Raw genomic sequence first — 22,062 nt, 5'->3', positions numbered from 1 at the left:
ATGTTGTTTCTAAAGTGAACCAGAGACATATATAAACCACAGATATGTGAATGGATTTTGTGCTCCCATTTAAATCTAGCCCCAATCTAAGAACTATGCGTTCTTAGGATGTGGCCCTCTTTAATGCTTAAAGAAGTCACTAAAGATATAGGTGCTATAGAAAAAACAAAACAAAAGAGAATGAAAAAACAACAAACAAAGCCCAAGTAATATACTCATAAAAATTATATCTGTTTGTAATTAATAGATAAAAATTTTACTAGTACATTGCTTAGAACACATGGTAGATAAATGGAATCACAGAATGGAATTTTCCCACTTTTTGCAGTCCATTGTATATTCAATATTTGTAAGTCTTAACATTTACAAAAAGTACAAAACAAGGTGATCTATATTAAACATAATGCCTGTGCTATAAATTGTCATCACAAGGTAATTATTTTACTATTGATTCGAACATTTTCTTCATTCAATACTTTTATTGAAGTTCAAAGTATACATTCTTAAGACAATAAATACCTGGCTGTTTTTTCTTAGTATCACAGAGGTACCATCATCAACTTCAAATTCTCCATAGTCTCTTAGACACCGTACCTGAAAAGAAAATCAGATATTTTATCCAAATTGCCTTTTAAAATATGCAGTGATCATAACATGAAGTGGGATTATATAAATGCCCGAACAGTAAAAGTACTGTATTTTATGTGTCTGTTTCCTCCTCTGTGTACTTAGGACCCTTACTATTCCCAGATATTTACTGTGGTCCTAAACCTAAAGATCTCAATTTCCTACGTCACCGGGAAGGGAAACATAAGCTTTGCAAATGTATACATGGATGGTATTACCAATAAGGAAACCAGGGATTTAGATAAAAGGAGACTACATAGTTGGACGTTTTCCTCTCAAACAATGCACTATATTAATCAGAAGGAATAAAAATGAGGGACATAACAGTGGCAAACAAGAAAGAAAAGAGCATTTTACCTCAACTAGATTGACCAGATCCTTCCCATAATCCATCAGGATAAAAGAACATACATCTAAAAACAAACTGTTTTTCTTTTTAACAATTTATTGGGGCTCATACAATTCTTATCACAGTTCATACATATACATACATCAATTGTATAAAGCACATCTGTAGAGTCTTTGCCCTAATCATATTTTTCTCTTTTCCTTTTTTACATTTTATTAGGGACTCATACAACTCTTATCACAATCCATACATATACATACATCAATTGTATAAAGCACATCCATACATTCCCTTGCCCCAATCATTCTCAAGGCATTTGCTCTCCACTTAAGCCCCTTGCATCAGGTCCTCTTTTTTATTTTTTCCCCCTCCCTCCCCTTTCCCCCCTCCCTCGTGTGCACTTGGTAATTTATACATCGTTATTTTGTCATATCTTGCCCTATCCGGAGTCTCCCTTACCCCCCTTCTCTGCTGTCCCTCTCCCAGGGAAGAGGTCACATGTGGATCCTTGTAATCAGTACCCCCTTTCCAACCCACTCACCCTCCACTCTCCCAGCATCGTCCCTCACACCCTTGGTCCTGAAGGTATCATCCACCTTGGATTCCCTGTACCTCCAGCCCTCATATGTACCAGTGTACAGCCTCTGCCCTATCCAGCCCTGCAAGGTAGAATTCGTATCATGGTAGTTGGGGGGAGGAAGCATCCAGGATCTGGAGGAAAGTTGTGTTCTTCATCGGTACTACCTCGCACCCTAATTAACCCATCTCCTCTCCTAAACCCCTCTATGAGGGGATCTCCATTGGCCGACACTTGGGCCTTGGGTCTCCACTCTGCACTTCCCCCTTCATTTAATATGGTATATATATACATATATACATATACATATATACATATACACACATGTACACATACATACACACATATCTTTTTTTTTTTGCATGATGCCTTATACCTGGTCCCTTGGCACCTCGCGATCGCACTGGCCGGTGTGCTTATTCCATGTGGGCTTTTTTGCTTCTGAGCTAGATGGCCGCTTTTTCACCTTCAAGCCTTTAAGACCCCAGACACTATCTCTTTTGATAGCCAGGCACCATCAGCTTTCTTCACCACATTTGCTTATGCACCCATTTGTCTTCAGCGATCCTATCATGGAGGTGTACAGTCAATGATATGATTTTTTGTTCTTTGATGCCTGGTAACTGATCCCTTCGGGACCACTCGATCACACAGGCTGGTGTGTTCTTCCATGTGGACTTTGTTGCTTCTGAGCTAGATGGCCGCTTGTTTATCTTCAAGCCTTTAAGACCCCAGTCACTATCTCTTTTGATAACCGGGCACCATCAGCTTTCTTCACCATATTTACTTGTTCACCCACTTTGGCTCCAGACGTTGTGTCGGGAGAGTGAGCATCATAGAGTTCCAATCTAATAAAAGGAGATATTCATGCATTGAGGGAGTGAACAAACTGTTTTTCAAAGGAAATCAAGTCTTCCAATCTCTTGTTTCTCAGGAATACTTAAAAATACATTTAAAAGATTCAGTTTCATGCTCTTTCATTTTGCTTACACAGTAACTTAGCAATCAATTAATTTTCATTTAGTATTTTAAAAATAAAACAAAATTTATGGAAGATGGAATGTTAGATTACATTAAGATGCTTGAAATTAAAGTGCCAACATCCAATCATTTTTGACCTATAAAATATAAGCTTAATATAGTTCAGCTCACACATCACTATTACCTTAAAACTGTGAATCAAAGTTTGTTGCAGAGAGGGCACTATAAGTATTTCCATACTCCTGTCCCTCTATAGCAGTGTTTCCCAAAGTGGGGATACTGCAATGATCCAGGAGGAGTATAAAGCAGATAGCTACACTTTATCCTGGAGTATAGGCTATTGTATAAAAGTTTTTAATTTTACACACACACACACAAACACACACACACACACACACACACACACCATAGTGAATGAAGGGGTAAGTGCAGCGTGGAGACTCAAAGCCCATTTGTCGGCCACTGGAGATCCCCTCATAGAGGGGTTTAGGAGAGGAGATGGGTCAGTCAGGGTGCGATGCAGTACCGATGAAGAACACAGCTTTCTCCCAGATCCTGGATGCTTCCTCCCCCAACTACCATGATCCGAATTCTACCTTGCAGGACTGGATAGGGCAGAGGTTGTACACTGGTGCATATGGGAGCTGGAGGCACAGGGAATCCAGGGTGGATGATAACTTCAGGACCATTGGTATGAGGGGCAATGCTGGGAGAGTGGAGGGTGAGTGGGTTGGAAAGGGGGAACTGATTACAAGGATCCACATGTGACCTCCTCTCTGGGAGACAGACGGCAGAGAAGGGTGGGGGGGGGGGTAAAGGAGACTCCGGATAGGGAAAGATATGACAAAATAACAATGTATAAATTACCAAGGGCACATGAGGGAGGGGAGAAAAAAAAGAGGACCTGATGCAAAGTTAAAGTGAAGAGCAAATGCTTTGAGAGTGATTAGGGCAAAGAATGTAGGGATGTGCTTTATACAATTGATGTATGTATATGTGTGGATTGTGATAAGAGTTGTATGAGCCACTAATGAAATGTAAAAAAAGAAAGAAAAAAAAAAAAGAACACAGCTTTCCCCCGGATCCGGGATGCTTCCTCCCCCCAACTACCATGATCCTAATTCTACACTGGTGCATATGGGAGCTGAAAGCACAGGGAATCCAGGGTGGATGATAACTTCAGGACCAATGGTATGAGGGGCAATGCTGGGAGAGTGGAGGGTGAGTGGGTTGGAAAGGGGGAACTGATTACAAGGATCGACATGTGACCTCCTCTCTGGGAGACGGACGGCAGAGAAGGGTGGGGGGCGGGGGGTAAGGGAGACTCCGGATAGGGAAAGATATGACAAAATAACAATCTATAAATTATCAAGGGCTCATGAGGGAGGGGGGGCAAGGGAGGGAGGGGGGAAAAAAGAGGACCTAATGCAAAGGGCTTAAGTGGAGAGCAAATGCTTTCAAAATGATTAGGGCAAAGAATGTAGGAATGTGCTTTACACAATTGATGTATGTATATGTGTGGATTGTGATAATAATTGTATGAGCCCCTAATAAAATGTAAAAAAAATGATTAGGGCAAAGAATGTACAGATGTGCTTTATACAATTGATGTACGTATATATATGGATTGTGATAAGAGTTCTATGAGCCCCTAATAAAACAATTAGGAAAAAAAAACAGGCCCAAAGAACAAAAGAAAACTGGGTTAGCAATATATATATACATAAATTAAAATATCTATAAAGAGATTCTATCACCGCCCTCTAGTTGATTCTAACTCACAATGACCCTATATTGGTTTTCCAAGGCTGTAAATCCTTACAGAAACTAAGAGTCTCATCTTTCCCCTGAGCAACAGTTGGTAAATTTGAACCGTAAGAACCTCAGAACCCTGGTGGTACAGCAGTTAATCACTGGGTTGCAATCTGCATGGTCGACAGTTCAAAACTACCAGTACCAGTAGGAGAAAGCCTGGGCTTTCTACTCAGAAACCCATAGGGGATCCCTAGGAATCAGCATTGACTCCATACCAGAGAGTTTGGTTCTGGAACCTTATGGTTAGCAGTCCAATCAATGCCTATCCTACAATGCCAGCAGGGATCCTAAGAAAGAGATGAAGAGATGTAGTCAATGAATAAGGCCCATCTAGCAATCATCTCTTATGCATTGTATTATCAATTCTAGCCTATATGGCTATGGTTAAAATCCCATTTTGGAGGGATGGTTATGTGGAAAAGCCATCTCAGAAGCAGGAACACAGAGAAATGCTGGACCATCAAGGTGTAAGAGGCCCTAGTGGGACATACTTGAGATCTTTGTCTGAAGTGGTAGAGACTGAGATGGAGGCATCAAAGGCTGCATCACAGAGACCATGGGACAGAACAGAGGGACTAGGCCAAGACCAGAGCTGAGGCAAGGCGTCCATGACATAAAACAGAGGAGCAATACTGAGACTATGATACTTTGAGGCAGAGCAGTGGGCTGCCTTTCTGGCCCAAAGAGGCAAAGGGACTATGTGACTGAGAGGCTAAGGACTAAAGACTGACATGACTGCTGGATGACAGGAGAGGTACACTTACTGTTTCCTGATGCTGACTTGTGGTAACTAGTTACCTTCCTTAATAAGCCCACTAAATTGTGAATATTGTCTGTGAGTTCTGTGAGGCCAACTGGGACCGATAATTGAACCCGACAGAAAGGCAGTGTGTGAGGGAGGAGTGGGTGGTGTCAGAATAGATATTGAAGGATGAAGGATGGAGGCATGTCTGAACTCTGCCTCATGGAAACAGTGAAGCCAGAGAAAGTCAAATACGGCCCTCTGATATGTCTTCCTACATTTAAAGAAGCCAATCCAATTACTAGCACTAACAAATAAGAGAAACAACGTTACTGGATAACTCAACAGGATATTTGAGTTGGCAGAAGAACAGAACAGCTTATTGAGTCTGAGGAACAAAAGTAAAGAAACATGATCCCAAGGAACACCATCAAGCAAATCAATGCAAATATTATGGAAGTCCCAGAAGAGGGCAAAGGGTAACTAAATAAAACTTAATAGACAACAGCAGAACATTACCAAAACTTGACAAAGGACAAGAATGTACATATCAATGACACTTAAGAATTTCCAAATCAGAAGAAAGCCTGAGAGATCCACACCAAAATATCTTATCATCAAACTCTTTAAAAAAAAGATAAAATCTTGACAATATCAAATAAAATGAAGTACCAATTTACATATATAGAAACCCTGGAAACCAGGAGGTAATAGAGTCACATATTTAAAATAATGAAAGAAATGAACAGCCATCCAAGATTCCTATAGCCAGCAAAACTTTCCTTTATAAATGAGGATAAAATTCAAGAAAACAAATAAAACCTGAGGGAATGTTGAGACATTCCTTTAGATTGAAATACAAGGAGAGTAGATTGCAAGATGAAGCAATATAGAGAAAAAGGTGTTAGGTTCCTGGATTCAGGTACCTGAAAGAATTCACACAGCAGAAGCAGGTTTGTAATCCAAGTGATTTTTATGGGGAAAAGGGAAGTTTCAGGTATTACAGCCTCAAAAAATACACATTGTTTTAAGAAAGCATACAAGGATCCGCAGAACTGCACATGGGTTCACTGCTGAATGGGGAAAAAACACATAGAAAGAACAGGAACACGTAACCCAGCACGTGGAACCAGGAAATCCCAGGGGCCAAAAGGGCTCCCACCCCCCACTTGTGGAGAATGCTGGAATGGAAGGAAGTCAAGGCAGGGTCTTTATTCCCTCCTCTCCACAACGGCTGGGGGAAGCATGGTTGAAGGTATTGGTTGGTTCCACTGGCTTGAGTTTAGGCCCACCTGTGTGAGGTAATGTAACTGAGCCTAATCTGTGTGCCCTGGTGGACCTCCCCTCGGGGCGGAGGGAGCTCTTGTCTGAGCATGCTCAGTTTGATTGTTCTAAAATTTAATGGATGCCTGATTTCTTCCAATCCTTTTGCTTTAGCCTTATGCAGTTAGTGCGGAGACAACCCCCTTGTGGTGCTTATGTAATCTGATGTCAATTTGGGACTTGAGAGGATTAAGAGTGAAGTGGTGGAGTCTAGTTGGTCAATCAGGATAGCCAGTGAGGCCTCTGTGTGGGCATTGCCTTCGCCTGAGAATTCTGGGAACTCCAGTATTTCCTCCTTAAACAGGAGACGCTTCTCTCTCTCAGCTCACTTCCTTGGAGATGCTCTACTGGCAAGACACATGGCACTACGTCCTGGTAGCTGGGAAAGCCACACGGACCTACCCTGATGCAACAGACCTCTGGAGCCAGAGAAGCTACATAGAGAAGAACCCTGCCAGCGCTGAGATGTTTACAATGCTACTGGATCCAAAAACTTTCTACTCGCTGGTTCAAGATCGTCCTGCAATCGGAGTCATTGCATGTTTCGTGAGTCTGACGAGGCCTTTACAGATTGGTATCAGACATATGGGCTAATATTGGGCTCACGGACTTGACCTGGACTGGGCTGGGACGTTTTCGCAATATTCAGTTGTTCTTCTATATAAACCTCTTTCTTATAAACATGAGTTTCTATGAATTTGTTTCTCTTGTCTACCCAGACTAACACTCCCCCTTTATGGCCCCTATTCTGGCTACCTAACATATTTAGCCAACACCTAAGTTGAATGCAAACATTTTTCTTTGGTCTTCTTTATTCAATATTCAAAAGTATACAAAAGAGGATAATAAAGATGGTTCAAAATCCAAAAATTAACTAAGCGCCAAAGTACGTGGTACTACTGGAAGAAATGAGGAGCAAAGAGAGGATAACCCACTTAACAAGTAACAAAATGACAACTATATGACAGGGACTTCAAGTGTGTGCAAATATGGAATTTAAAAACTGAAAAAAATCCCAGAAACATTTGAAGCTCCTTGGTAAGTACTTCCTTAGTGGTAGTAACTTTCAATATGAAAGTATTAAAATGTCCAGTGTAAAAGCAGAGACCTTGTGATATGCATATGATACAACTTTGCTTATGGAAAGCTAAGAGGATTCAACACATTAATGAAGAACTGAGACTAAAGCTTTCTGTAGGGATTATGGCTCGATGGAAAAAAAAAGCCTCATGCTCGGGCCAATAAACACAATGATAAAAAGAGAAAAAAATAAATTGACACGGATTTCATTTATTTCAATGCATAATCAACATTCATGGAATTAGTGAAGAAATCAAGCCATGAGATAAATGCTGCAAAAGACTTCTTTAAAGTGTTAAAGAGCAGCAGAGTCAGCAAAATGACTGTCAGACAACAAACTCGGACAACTCTCAGCAATTATAGAGAAGGTCCACTAGGAGCGATATCCTAAACTTCATGGAAGAGAATCTCAATATGAAGTACATCCAAGCTTCTTAAACTGAGAGAGCAGTAGCAACTACTAACAGATTCCCCTCTTTGTTATAGGCTGTCCACACGCTGGGGAAGCGTCCCTCCTGCCTGGCATAGCCAATTTTTTCTGGTCCCTGAGCTAACCCAGCTGACCAAGCCTCTTGGCTTGCTGTCCTCTGGTGAAGAACAGCTTTGCAGAGTCAGCTTGGTGCAGACAGTCACTAGCCAAGCTTAACTTTTGCTTTGTTCTACAGTTCCACCAGCCCTTGCTCAACATTCCTCACCTTGCCACCCCCAAGCAGGAAATGTGTTAGCAAAACAACACAATTAGGGGGCAAGGGGGAAAGAGAAGCCTAGCACTTCCCGCACCAATCTCAAAGTAGACTTGAGAGGTTTAATTTAACCCCCCCCCCCATTGGGTGAGAAATCCACACACCTGGCCTCTAGACCTGGCAGGAACCCCATCTTATCCCTCAAGGGGTGGAGTCAAGGGACAGAGTTTTTGTGGGTTTTGAACTGCGGACCATGCTGATCGCAACCCAATGTGTAACCACTGTACCACCAGGGGTCCTTTTATCTCAGTAAAACTATGAAAACTAGTCCTCGGTTTATCTGACCCCAGCCATGCTATTTTTTAATCACCTAATATGTATATGAAAGGTGAACAATGAATAAGACAGAGGTGAATTGATAACTATGAATTATGATATCGCAGAAAAGCACTGACAAAACATCAACAGCCAGAAGAGCAAACAAAGCTATGCTGGAAGAGCTACAGCGGGAGTGCCCCTTAAAGAGGCCGACTCCGTGTATATGTCATCTGGATGGCAAGTCCCTGGATGGTCAAAAAGAGGAAGCCTCTCAGTGGTACACATTGACACCATGACTGCAATAATGGGCTCAAACAGCAATGTTTGAGAAGAGGGTGCGGGGCAAGGCAGTGTTTCATTCTGTTGTACATCTAGTTACTATGAATAGGACTTGGTGGCACCTAACAAAACTATATTCATATCTCCTTCTTACATAATAGGAGCATAATCCACACATTCAATAAAATCCATTCTCAAGAGGTAAAACTTACTTCAATATATAAGCTTTGGGGAGGCTTCATATCCTGTGTTATGTCCAAACCTTCATTTCCTCCCAATGACCTCATGTAAGTAGCAAGGGACTTCTTATAACAATTGAACCATTCTATCTGAAAACAGAAAAATGGTCTTTTTACCAAGTGACAAAGAAAACAAGCTTGCCAACATTGTGTAATCGTGACTTCAAACAGCACATACGCCCATGTAGATCATGAGTGTGGCATTCCTGTATTTATATAGCGAACATTAATGGTTGTCTTCTACGAGTCAGGAACTGTCTGTGCACTTAGGATGGAGCATTCAACCAAAACAGACAAAATTCTTGTTATCACATAGCTTACAAACCAGTAGACCTAAGCACAGATCTAAAAAAACCATTCAACCAGAAACAACACTACGAAAAACACATGATTCAGTTATGGTCGCTTTAAATACTGCACGGACTCTTTTTATAAGAATGGAACAACATGCTTGAGCAGACAATGCAAATGTCCCCAAAGAGAAGGAAGGACAAGCAAAATGAGGAGTGCACACAATAGAAGATAGTGAGGCTTACTTTGGAATTCAGTTCTAAGTTGTATCTGACAAGGGTAAACCTTTATCACATGTAAAGTGGCGCAAGAGGTCACATTATTTTACGACTGCATTTGTAGGAAAGTCAGTCATCGGAATTCTATAAATGTAAAAAAGTAGATTAAGAGTTGCCAAAGGGCTGGGGGAAGGAAATAATAATAAAAGGCATTTGTTATTTTTTAAAGTCTATTATGGTTAGGGTGAAAGTTTACAGAGAAAACTCATGTTTTATACAATAATTTATATATATTTTGTTTTGTGACATTAGTTGCAATCTCCTCAGAATCTTATTTATGTATAATTACAGAAAGGTAGGCAAAACAAAGATGTACAGGTTAATGACATTATTAAGAAACAGCCTGGTCAAGGAGTAACACATCCTCAGCCCCAAAATGGGGACTTATCATTTTGTTCCATTCTGAAAATTTTACATTATCACCCAAGAATGCATCCCTAAAACACTAGTTTAGTGCTGTTCATTATTTGTACTTTAAATAGATCCACACAGTATTTATTATTTTGTGACAAATTTCTTTCACTAAACATATTTTGGATTTCTGAAATTCTACTTTAAAGTGATGAAGAGCAAGGATGTCACACTTTGAGGACTGAGCAATGCCATGGGATTTTCCATTGACCTTAGCCATGGGATTTTCCATTGCCTCATAAGCATATGAAAGTTGGACAACAATTAATAAAGACCAAAGAATAGATGCCTTTGAATTAGCATGTAGGCAAAGAGCACCGAAAGTACCATGGACTGCTAACTGAACAAACAAATCTGTCTCGGAAGATCACAGCCAGACTGATCCTTAGAGATGAGTATGGCAAGACTTGTCTCACAAGTTTTGGGCATGTTTTCAGGAGACCAGTCCTTAGAAAACGACACAATACTTGGTACAGTGCAAAGTCAGTGGGAAAAACAAAAACAACTCAAGGAGATGAATTGATACGGTAACTCAACAATGGGTTCAAACATAACAATTGTGAGGATGCAGAGTCCAGTAGTACTTCATGCTGATCTAGACAGGGCCACTATGAGGCGGAACTGACGAGAAGGCACCCACCACTACTATGTTGGTTAGTATTGGGTTATGTGTTGGCTAAAGCCAAGGTCAACAGTTTGACTCAACCAGTTACACCTAGGGAGAAAGGGGATTTCTGCTCCTATAAAGAAATACAGCTTCAGAAACCTAAAGAGCCAGTTCTACTTTGCTCATCCTTAAGGATTGTTAAAAGTCAATGGCAGTGGGTGTTTTACACAATTAATGTATGTATGTATGGATTGTGATAATAGTTGTATGAGCCCCAATAAAATGATTTTTAAAAAAGAAATTATGACATAAGATTATCTCTCTCTAAAGTGTCTTGGAGTCTCTAACTTGTAAACTACTATTTGTCTACCTTCATGGAAAAAAATAATACACTAATCTTTGTTAAAGATGGCATCACCTATCCCTTATCGGTGAGTTCAAAGTGAAATGTTCACATATAGAAACTGAATTTCGGTTTATGCTCTGAGAAGGAAAAGGCAGAGGCAGTGATTCTCTCCATAGACTAGACCTTGTAGAGACTCTATTAACACCGAATTTGGACCCCAGCTATAAGGGATTTCCATTGAACTCAAGGTCAAAATGAAGTCTAAAGTATGGAAATCTAATCTCAAGACTAACATTATAATTCTTAATTATAATTTTCTGGTTCGAAAATCAGCATCTTGAAGTCTTACTTGTGTGCCTTGTCATGACTACCTTGTACTAAACTAAAAAAGTTTATGCACGACAAGTTCATGTATTTATGTTTAAAATAAAATCCTCATCTATTGGTTACTTAAATTTTAAGATAAAATCCTACAAGAACTATTACTCTTAAACACTCTATGTTTTTAAAAAAATACTATAGCTATTGTTATTAGAGAAAGAACATGTTCTGTTCATTTCACCATAATAAAGAGGCACCCCTCAAGTCCACTTAATGTAAGATTCCGGCACAAAGACCATGGAAAAAGAACCTGAAAAATTAACTGGTAACGTAATTATTTAGTAGTTCCCTCAAGAAGCTGAGGTACTTTGTTTCTTTCTCCAGAACATGAACAGAATAAAAATAAAGCATGGAAATGTACTTAGCAATTCAAGATCAGAGGAGGCAATGGTATTAGAGATTAAAACCTGAGCAGACTGCGGATGACAGTGGAAGCCCAAACTCCATTTGCACAGTTCCCACACAGATTAAGCCTCCAGTGAATCTCCTTAGACCATGAACAAAGAATGGAAATAGTCTTGTTATACACTGAGTGCATTGGAAAGTAGATTAACACAGATAATTTTTAACGTTATTGTTTTTCTCTCTTTTGGTCCCTTTTAAATTTGTTCTAGTTTTTATATTTTCTTTTGGATTGAGGGCTGTTTTTTTGCATATGATTTTCTTTCTTTTTTTTTGGAGTTTTCAGTGGTTTATTGAGCATTCAATATTTTGCCATGATGACTTAGGATAGTTAGGTGTTTTTTTTTTATTTTGTGTTTTACATTTTATTAGGGGCTCATACAACTCTTATCACAATCCATACGCATATGATTTTCTTTAAATAAAATCTAGGATAGGACTTAGTTACTGTGAAGACTATAAATGGATTCAGTTTCTTTGGGTTAGGACAGGGCAGGCTGGGGCAAATGGTGAGTTTAAGACTGAAGAAAATGTTCTAAAATTGATGGAGATCATAACTGCACAGCTCTTTTTAATATATTTAAACCACTGGGTTGTGTGGTATATGAATTATGTCAATTAAACTCAAGTTAAATTTTTTAAATGCAGTTAGCAAGTAAATTGTTTATAAAACTCATGGCAAATTTACTGAATACATGCCGTGGCAATTACATTATATCCTGTCAGCCTGTCAATAAAATTGCAGCTTGATGACCTCATTTTGAGGCATGACAGAAATAAGTAGCTCAATGGAGATCAAACCCAGTCTCTCTGCCTTCCTTTTCTGCGCTGAGACAGTCAGAGAGCTGGAGGAGACCCGTGCCAACACTGAAATGCATACACTGCCACTGGATCCACAAGACCTTCTACCCACTGGCCTGCGATATTCCTGCATTTGGCATCATTACATATACTGTGAATCTAAAGAGGAATTTATCGACTAGTACCGAACATATAGGCTAATATCGGACTTATGAACTTGATCTGAACTGGGCTGAGATGTTTTCTCAATATATAATTGCTCTTTTATATAAAGTTCTTATACACATGAGTGTATGACTGTTCCTCTAGTCAACCCAGACTAACACTTTCTTTCATAAGTGATATACTATACCAAACTCACACAATAACAGCATTGATCACATTCCGTTCTATGCTATGTTCCAAATGGGCAGCCTTAATCATCCTGTAACAACCCTGTTAATACAGCAGTTCTCAACCTGTGGGTTACGACCTCTTTTGGGGTCAAAGGACCCTTTCACAGGAGTCACTTAAGACCATTGGAAAACATGTATTTCCAATGGTCTTAGGAACCAAGTCACTGCTCCTCTATCCATCTCCAGGAGGGTCTGCCCACATACGTGTACGCAGCGTAAGGACATAATCAGACAACCCCATCACATTCAACTTGTACAAATAAAGGTGGATGTGACAGGGTTGGCACCACAATGTGTTTATGTGGACAAGTCACACATGCGTAGAGAGCAGCTGCTGTGTTAAAAGCAGCTACTGTGTTAAAAGCAGCGACAGTGTTAAAAGCAGCAGTATTGGTGGTAAATGACACTTCATGAATTATTATTTCTGGGTAAAATCATAAACTACTGCAAAAAATCGATATCTGTACCATGGGAACTTTATCTGGATGCTGATTGGTCTTTTTATATTCAGCTGTGGTTGATGTGAATACTGCTCCTTGTGATAGTAACAGGTATGTAAAAACACAACATAGAGAATGTTAAATCATAGGAAATTTTAATAAACTGTATTGACTAAATTGTGCCATGTATCATCTTTAGTACTATTTTTTTTTAAATAAGAAATTTAAACAAGGCGCTTGACTTGAAGGGAAAACTATCTAGGCTTCATTGAGAGTAATTTACGCCTACTTAAAGACAGATTGCCCTACATGTAATAGCTACATACAAAAATGTTATAAAACTGTCCTTGGTTTTACAATGATAAATGAAAAACATAAAAATTCTTCAATCGAACAAGGCATGCAAGGATTTTTTTCATGTCATTTTTTTTGTTTTTGTTAAACAGTGAGAGCAAAATAACCTACTGAAATACAAAGAGAGAAGCTGAATGAGCAAGCCACTGATGGAGAAGGGGAGCTTTCACAGAACCAGTGTTTTCCCCATCCCATCTCCACCTGATGTTGATCAAAACATACCATTGGTGATTTAGTAAACGAATAAATAAACAAAGGGAAAAATTTAATATGCTTGTGTACATGCACCAGTTACTTTGTGTACAATAAAGGAATGAGGAAGGGGAAATGAAATAAAGAGAAAACTATACTGTAGTTGTCAGGAGGTGGTGGAATCAAACTGTGGTTTTCTAATCGAGAATGGATTCTTGGTCGGCTGGAAGAGAGTTCTGGAGGAAAGGAGCAGGCTCCCTTAGAAGATGCCTCCTGTCTGCTGCTGGAACACATCAATTGTATCTTCATCCTCCATTTCCAACTGTGCAGGTGTGTCTGTTTCATTGATTGGCTGTCTGTCGAATCAAATCAGATCTGACTCATTGACAAACCCTGTTCACAATAGGCTTCCATTAGCTTACTAAGTGGGTGTGCCTCTGAATCTTAATCTGCACCACAGAACCATCCTGCCCTACCACCTTCAAGTTAATCTGATCATTGTTCTCAGTCTTGACTCCTCCCTTGAGTTTTTTGTTGGCCAGGGTGAATGCTGAAGTCTTCTCAAAAGAGGTACCAGGTCCGCACCAAACGAGCACACAGGCAGCTGCAGGAACAGCAGGAGGAGGTGGCAGTGGTGGAGGAGGGAGAGCCATCTTTTGTATTATTAAAGCTATGGTTATATATTATTTTCATTAGCCAACCATCCCATGACAATGGATCATGTAGAAGAACGTTAAGAAAAGATAGTGAGGATTTTTTATGGTATGGTTTTACTTCAATGACAGCAGGAACTGAGAAACTACAATGTCTTACTTGTTGTGAAGTTCTATTAGTTGAATCTATGAAGCTGAACAAACTAATATGCCATTTTGATAGCAAATATCCGAGCTTTGCTGGCAAGGATACCAACTATTTTAAAAGCAAAGCTGATGATAAACTCAAGAAAGCCAGACTTGACACTGGTGGCAAGTACCACAAACAAAACGTAGCAGTCATTGAAGTTTCATATTTGGTGGCACTCAGAATCACCAGCGCTATGAAACCCTACACCATTGCTGAGGATTCACTGTTGCCAGGGGCCAGTAAATTGTTCGAGTTATGATCAGAGATGAATTTGTTACAAAATTGAGCGCAATTTTCTTATCAAATGACACTGCCTGCAGAAGAATAGCAGACAAGGCTGCTGATATTCTTGATCAGATAATCCAGGAAAGTAAATCTGCTCCACTTCCAATATTTAGCATCCAGCGTGATGAATCTACAGACGTTGCAAACTGTTCACAGTTACTGTTTACCTGAGGCATATTAATGATGGCGACTTTAAATATGAGTTTCTTTTTTTGCAAACCTCTTAAAATGGCAACTACTACACGTGATGTATTTGATAGTTGGTTCATTCTGAAAGAGCATAAGATCTCTTGGGAAAAGGTTTGTGGTGTTTGCAGATGATGCTCCACTATGCTAGGATGTCAATCTGAATTTCAACGTTTGGTACTGAGTCACCGAAAGTCACCGGAACTCACTGTATAACTCCTCAGAAAATATTAGCAACAAATACACGGCCAAAAGAGTTACAAGAAGTAATGAGAAGCATCATAAATTCTGTCAATTTTGTAAAGGCGAGCACTTTAAACAGTCTACTGCTTTCGCAACTGAAGTGAGGCGGTTGTCCAGAGGAAAAGTTTTAAAAGGTGTTTTTGAGCATGGTGATGAACTCAAAACGTTTTTTATCAGAAAACATGACCGCAGTTCAAAGCATTTTGCAGCGATAAAAGTGAGATACAGAAAATAGTTTGATTGCCATCTTTGCCATCTTGAATGAGTTACAATTTATTACTGCAAGGACAAAATGCAACATGCCTTGATTTATCTGAAAATATCTGATCATTCCAAAGGAAACATCAGCTTTGGGGGAAAAAATTGGATGAAAATAAAATTTACCAAAAAAATAATAAAAAGAAAATAAAATTTACATGCCTACCCTATCTGTTTTCTTTGAAGAACATGACACTGAACCAGACAAAAGGATTACAATTTCTGTGAAAGAACACTTGCATATGCTTGCAGATGAAATTTCATCGTACTTTCCAAATCTACCCGACACCTCATTTGCACTTGCCAGAAGTCCATTTACAGTCAAAGTTGAAGATGTTCCTGAGATAGCACAAGAGACGTTTATTGAACTAACAGCGATGCAGCGAGAACTGATTTCTCTACAATGCCAGTTACAAAATTCTGGATCAAGTGTTTGCAGTCAGGTCCTGTTCTGTCGGAGACTGTGTTGCACCTTTTTCTTCCATTTCCAACAACTTATCTTTGTGAAACAGGGTTTTCCAGCTTGTTTGTTATCAAGTCTAAATAAAGAAGTAGATTTGTTGTGGAAGATGATCTTGTGCTCTTGCAAAGACTGTCTGGAGAATTTCTGATCTAGTGAGAAAGAAACTATCTCAACCTTCTGGCTTTTTACGCACACTGTCGCAAAATGTAGCAATGTAGTTCACTATTGTTATATTAAGACTGTTACTCATGCTACACCATGCTTCAAGACAAAATTTCATTTATTTATAATTAGAAATCAGTATTTCACAAGATATAATTACCTATTTTTGTGATTAATCACTATGCTTTAAATATGTTCAATTTGTAAACTAAAAATATATCCTACATATCAGATGTTTACATTATAATTCACAACAGTAGCAAAATTACAGTTATGAAGTAGCAACAAAAATGATTTTAAGATTGGGGATCACCACAACATGAGGAACTCTATTCAAGGGTCGTGGCATTAGGAAGGTTGAGAACCAAGGCTGTAGTAGGACACACTATGACCCCATTTTGTAAATAAAGGAGTGAACACAGAGCAATGAGGTTACTTGCCCAAGATTAGAAAGCAGTGTCAGGAGTTGAAACCAAGTGTTCTGACTCTAATGTTCTATCTTGAAATACTGGTCTAGCACCCTACCTTCAGTGACAAATACTCATCTTATTCTGAATATTTATTCATGCTGACTAGAAAACTACATATCTCCTAAGAATAATGTCGGCTTTTCAACTCCACTGATGAATCACTAATAAATAAAAGAAACTCCTTTTTTCATTGTTTGTCAGTTTTCCCTGTAGCACTAGAATTAGTTACTACTACTCCCTTCCAGGAGGGTACCCCAGTGGCAGTTGCTACATTTGTCACTATTAATGGAAAGGTTGGCAATTTGAATCCACTTAGCTACTCTGTAAGAGAAAAATATGGCAGTTGGTTTCCATAAAGATTGATAGTGTATATGGATTATGTGCCAAATAAGACAGTTCAAAACAAAAATAATGTATAGCCTTATAAACCTCTGAGGCAGTTTTAGTCACAATCGACTTGAGAGTAATGAGTTTGGTTTTATACTTCCCATGCCTATCGCAGTAAGTACTAACTGCTTAAAAAACGCTGAAAACTTATTGCTGAAAAGGTGATCAAATCATGGATCAAATGATAGCAACTCAAAAGATTAGCTAGGAATCTTGGAGTAGTAAGTTTATGCTAGTGAGGAATAACTCAGAAAAGTATGGTAAGAATGGTTGCTTAATTCAAAAAGTATGTGTCAATAAATTATATATACAAACTGCTGAGTTAGTAGTTTATATTTACCTCTACACATTCTCACAAACAAAATATAGAAAATTTACAGAAAACAGAGAAATACCAGTAAACATCATTGTAGAAAAAAAAAAGCCAGGATCTCAGTATTTTCCCAAAATCATTAACTTGAAAAAGTGCTAACTTACTTCTTCAGCAGACATGTGAAATCGTAAAACATTAGGCAACACACTGCCATATTCCCACCTAAGTGCACGAATCCGCAGTAACCGGTCATACCTAGGACATTGAGAGAGTATTAGCATACAAACAAGCAGGAAATCAGACATTGTTCTATCAGTAAGGACTCAAGGATCTTATCAACTAAACTGTCATTTGTGGATTTTTTTTTTTTAAGATTCTGATGCAAATAGATCTACTCTAAGAAGACATCTTTGGGACTACCAGAAATCGGGAATAGGAACTGGGCTGATGCCCCTAGCACTGTTCATTGTCGTAACTGTGATGGTGACACAGCAGTAATGTGGAAAAAGATCAGAAAGGCCCTTATTTCTTAGACATGTATCCTAAAGTATATAGTGGTAAAATGTTATCTGATGTTTAGTACTTAGTTTTAAGTAGCCTAACATACATATGTCATAAATTATGGAAAATGTATTGTTAAATTTATAAGACAACTCCAGGAGCTTCACTATATTATTCTCTCTGCTTTCAAGAATAGTGCAATCTTTTACAATACAAATTTTAAACTGGAAAAACGAAATTAAAATGCTTACATTAAATCAAACTTAAAAGAAATAACTCACTGCCACATGGAGTTGTTTGACTCATACTGACACTGTAAGGACAGGATAGAAGCGCACCAGTGAGTTTCCGAGATTGTAACTCTTTTTTAAGAGTAGAAAGCCTCATCTTTTCCCCGCAGAACAGCTGGTGGTTTTGAAATGCTGTTTCTGGTTAACAGTCCAGCGCATAAACACTGAAAACACTCTCACTTCCATCAAGCCAATGCTGACTCATAGCAAACCCCTGTGGGTTTCCGAGATTGTAATTATTTACAGGAATAGAAACACGGCCTTTTCCCCTCGGAACTACTAGTGGTTTTGAACTGTGGACCATGTAGATCACAGCCCAACAAGTAACCATGCTACCAGGGCTCCATGCATAACCACAGAGATAAATAAATCTGAGATCTGTTGCTATCAACCAGAAACTTAATTGAGAAACCCCATGGAAAACTCTTCTTTGTTTCCTGCTACTACAAGTAAAATCACAGCAGCTTACAAGTACGCAATAGTGCAGCGTCGATTTCTTAACAAAGAACAGTGCCGAAATTTGATGGTTGGTATCAAATTGCTTCTTCCGTCTGATTTTGCTTCATTACTAGGAAGAGAATTAAAGAGAAAATGGATAAATACACTGCAGAACAACAAAAATTTTTAAGTTTTATTGACATGTAACAATTCACATCAAACAATTCAATAGTTATTAAGAATTATACAAAAAACTGTACAATTACCACTACAATCAATTTTAGAACATTTTCTTATTTCTTGTACTCATTGTTATTAGCTTCCTGTTTCCCACCAACCACCCCTACAATCCCCACAAGAAACCATTAAATCCAGTTCCTGGCACTACAGAACCAAAAAAATTAATTTTTCCATGATATTTTTCAAAGGACTGATACACGTACACATTTTTACCTATTTGTACGTAACAGTTTACCTAAGCAAATTGTGCTGCTTCTACTTCAGAACTTTTATTTACACATTACAAGATTAAAGTAAGAAAAAGCCAAGTTAACTAACTTGTCAATGCAATGATACTATAATAATTTAATCTCCTTTAACCATTTGGTATTGTACAGTTTTGCACACTGATTGCTTTCTATTATTTCAAAAGACAAGTGTCCTATTTGTTCACTGAGGTAAGAGAAAACCTGACATCATGGCCCGAAGAAGGTGGTCTTACATGATGTTTCTATTGTATGAGCACTCCGCTTCTAGGAGCACTTCCGAATCCTCACCACACTACTGTAGCTGGACATGGAGTCAGCAGTTTATTCATTCAACAAATATTTGCTATTTCCCCATCTATATTTTTTACTATACTTTAGGGTTTTTTCATATACAGAGGAAGTAGTTTCACCCTATAAAATGCACATCTTCTTAGACACTTGATATGGATCACATTTTAAAACCAGAAGAACAAAAGGAGTAAGTATCTACTTTAGCATTTTAAAGCAATTAGATGAATATAAAAAGGGTCCACCATGCTTTGTTCCACATAATGCACTAGGCCCTGAAAACAGGAAAAATGCACACCCTGTGCTGTTAGGTTTTTATATCTGCTGTCACTCTATGGGTACCAGATTATGGTCTACATTGTACAAACTAAGCACAAATACACCAAATACCAAGTACTTAAAAACATACATCAAATGTCCTAAAAAAATCACATTTATAGGTGGGTAAATAAAAAGATTTCTTTTGATATATAATTTAACCAGACATTGCTTACAGTGATTGTTTTCTCAGAAGGACATCAGGAAGATGGGGGACAAATTTTTAAAACAAGAATTTACAAGTGTTATGAATACAAGAAAGTAGTTCAAAGTGGAACACATCCTGGCCCACCAAGCCCTGAGGACGATATTTCCACTCAGAGAAGTCAAAGCAGAGAGGACCATATAGCCAGTCCACTATGAGACACGATGTACCTCACTGACCCATAGTGCTACCAGGGGACAACACTGGAAACACAGTGTGGGAACTGTGCCCAATCTGACCCCATCACACTGAGGCAAAACACTAAGAGCCATGCAACAGAACAGCAAAGGAAGCAGAGCAAAGAAGTCTTGAGGGAGTACAAAAAATAGACTTTGGGGCCAGAGTGTGCCACCCCATCAGACTCAACTGGAAAACACTCCTAAAGGTCAACAAACAGACCTTGAACTATTTACAGGCTTTTCTTTTTTTTTTTTTTTGTCTTTTTTTGGTTTTCTTTTGTTGCTTCGTTTTGCTCTGTCTTGTTTTTTGTGCATATTATTATCTCTGCAATTCTATCTAGAAAAAATAGGCGGGATAAACAATCTGAAGGAGAAAACAACGGACTGCTGGTTCTGGGGAGATATGGGAGCAGGGGAGGCGGGGGTGGGGGGAAAGGAAGTGGGTGTTAACAAACCTAGGGACAAGGGAACAATAAGTGATTCAAAATCAATGGCCAGGAGGGTGCAGGAGGCCTGGTAGGGCTTGATCAAGAGCAGTATAACCTAGAGGAATTACTGAAATCCAAATGAAGACTGAGCATGATAGTGGGACAAGAAGAAAGCAAAAGGAAATAGAGGAAAGAATTAGGAGTCAGAGTATTTAAAGGTCTAAATACAGGTGTGTACATGCCAATATTTATATATGATGATGGAGAAGTAGATCTAATGTGCATGTATTTATAGGTTTAGTATTAAAGGACATTGGGACTCTACTCAAATACTCCCTCAATGCAAGAACACTTTGTTCTATTAAATTGGCATTCCATGATGCTCACCTTCCCTACATGATTGCTGAAGACAAAACAGGTGCATAAGCAAATGTGAAAAAGAAAGCTGATGGTACCAGCTATCAAAAGATATGGCCTCTGGGATCTTAAAGGCTTGAAGATAGAGACCCACATGGATGAAGCACACTAACCTGTGTGATCACGAGGTATCTATAGGAACAGGTACCAGTCATCAAAGAACAAAAAAAAATCATCATTGTGAATGAGGGGGAGTGCGGAGTGGAGACTCAAAGTCCATCTGTAGGCAAGTAGACATCCCTTTACAGCAGGGTCACAGGGAGGAGACGAGCCAGTCAGTGTGCAGTATAACACTGATGAAACACGCAACTTTCCTCTAGTTCTTTAATGCTTCCTCCCCCAATTATCATGATCTCAATTCTACCTTACAAATCCGGGTAGACCAGAGGCTGTACACTGATACAGATAAGAGCCGGAAACACAGGGAATCCAGGGCAGATAAACCCTTCAGGATCAATGAGTGCAGCAATACCAGGAGGGTAAGGGGAAGGTGGGGGAGAAAAGAGGAACCAATGATCCACATATAACCCCCTCCCTGGGGGTGGAAAACAGAAAAGTGGGTGAAGGGAGATATTGGACAGTGTAAGACATGAAAAAATTTTTATAAATTATCAAAGTTTTGTGAGGTAGGGAGGGAGGGAGAAGAAGGGTAAAAAATGAGCGGATACCAAAGACTCAAGAAGAAAGAAAATGTTTTGAGAATGATGATGGCAACAAATGTGCTTGACATAATAGATGGATTTATGGATTGTGCAAAGAGTTAGTTATACAAGCCCCCAATAAAATGATTTAATAAAATAAATAAACCTAACCAAACTCACTACCAAAAAAATAAAAATTTCCTGTATCCATTGCTGGTAGGAATGTAAAATGGTATCGCTAATGTAGGTAGTAGTGTCGCAACTCAACAAAAATCTGATCTACTACACCCAGATTTGAAAAGACATGCAAACAGACTTGTACACCAACATTCCTTGCTATACTATTTG

The 22,062-nt window shown here is 38.9% G+C and overlaps 1 long non-coding RNA gene across 1 annotated transcript; it reads right to left on the bottom strand.

Annotated features, from left to right (window-relative positions):
- Positions 1 to 522: 522 nt before the first annotated feature.
- On the bottom strand, positions 523 to 18,865 carry LOC142436305 (uncharacterized). The gene is made up of 4 exons (XR_012781869.1): positions 18,782 to 18,865; positions 17,686 to 17,776; positions 8,987 to 9,103; positions 523 to 594 (listed from the first exon to the last, which is right to left on the bottom strand). It is a non-coding gene; the product is annotated as an uncharacterized LOC142436305 (long non-coding RNA).
- Between the last annotated feature and the right edge of the window lie 3,197 nt (positions 18,866 to 22,062).

Source organism: Tenrec ecaudatus, unplaced genomic scaffold (assembly GCF_050624435.1).
Source record: "Tenrec ecaudatus isolate mTenEca1 unplaced genomic scaffold, mTenEca1.hap1 Scaffold_2105, whole genome shotgun sequence".
In the NCBI taxonomy this organism is placed as follows: Eukaryota; Metazoa; Chordata; class Mammalia; order Afrosoricida; family Tenrecidae; genus Tenrec; species Tenrec ecaudatus.
The sequence above is the reverse complement of the archived record's forward strand: the minus strand, read 5'-3'. Positions and strand labels throughout refer to the sequence as shown.